Source organism: Spinacia oleracea, chromosome 3, assembly GCF_020520425.1.
Source record: "Spinacia oleracea cultivar Varoflay chromosome 3, BTI_SOV_V1, whole genome shotgun sequence".
Classification (NCBI taxonomy): Eukaryota; Viridiplantae; Streptophyta; class Magnoliopsida; order Caryophyllales; family Amaranthaceae; genus Spinacia; species Spinacia oleracea.
Genome location: NC_079489.1, coordinates 93,952,096 through 93,952,982, shown reverse-complemented (window position 1 = coordinate 93,952,982; position 887 = coordinate 93,952,096). Strand labels below are relative to the sequence as shown.

The 887-nt window shown below is 46.0% G+C and overlaps 1 pseudogene; it reads right to left on the bottom strand.

Moving 5' to 3' along the window:
- Nucleotides 1-241: 241 nt before the first annotated feature.
- On the bottom strand, nucleotides 242-342 carry LOC130471059 (uncharacterized; annotated as a pseudogene).
- Nucleotides 343-887: the final 545 nt, after the last annotated feature.

The window sequence follows — 887 nt, the reverse complement described above, 5'->3', positions numbered from 1 at the left end:
TGGGAAGAGTAATGAATCACCTCACGAGCATCTCAAACAATTCGAGCACTATTGTGACACAATCAAGCACAATGGTGTCACATCGGATTATGTGAGGTTGACATTGTTTCGGTTCTCTCTACTTGGACGAGAAAGTGATTGGCTTGACAAGGAGGTCAAGCCCAACTCACTTCGCACTTGGACCGAAGTGACAAGTGCATTCTTAAACAAGTTCTATTCGCATGGGAAGACGGCGGAGTGTCGCCACAAGATTCAATCCTTTGAGAAAAAGCGAGATGAGTCACTCTTCGAAGCTTGGGATCGTTTTAAGGAGTACCAAAGGGAATGCCCTCACCATGGGATCCTTAAATGGTTGTTGCTTCAAACATTCTACTTGGGGTTGAGTCCAAGTTCGAAGACAAGTCTTGATGCGGGCGCGGGAGGCCCCATTATGAATAAAACTGAGGATCAAATAGAGGAAATAATTGAGGATGTAGTTCGAAACTACCAATCTTGGCATGTAGGCACAAGGAATTATGATGGGAAAGGTAGGGGTGAAGATGGTAAGGGTTCGGTGTACGCCATAGAGCAAGCACGGATGATAGAGAATCTTACCTCACGCTTGGAGAAGCTCGAAAACACACCGAGCCAACCGCCATCACCGTTTACAATCCCTTCTCCCTCGGCCACTCTTCTCTCTAAGGGGAAGGGCAAGGTTAGTTCTTATGGATCAATGCCTCCGGGCACCTTCTTTTGCGAAAATTGCCAAGACTATAGTCTTTCCCCCGATGCATGCCCCTAAGTTCATAACTTGTCATTTGTGGATTATGGCCCTTCGTATGAAGGCGAGTTTGATGTAGAGTATGCTAATGTCGTAAATGAGAGGTCTAGGAATGATAACCCTAACA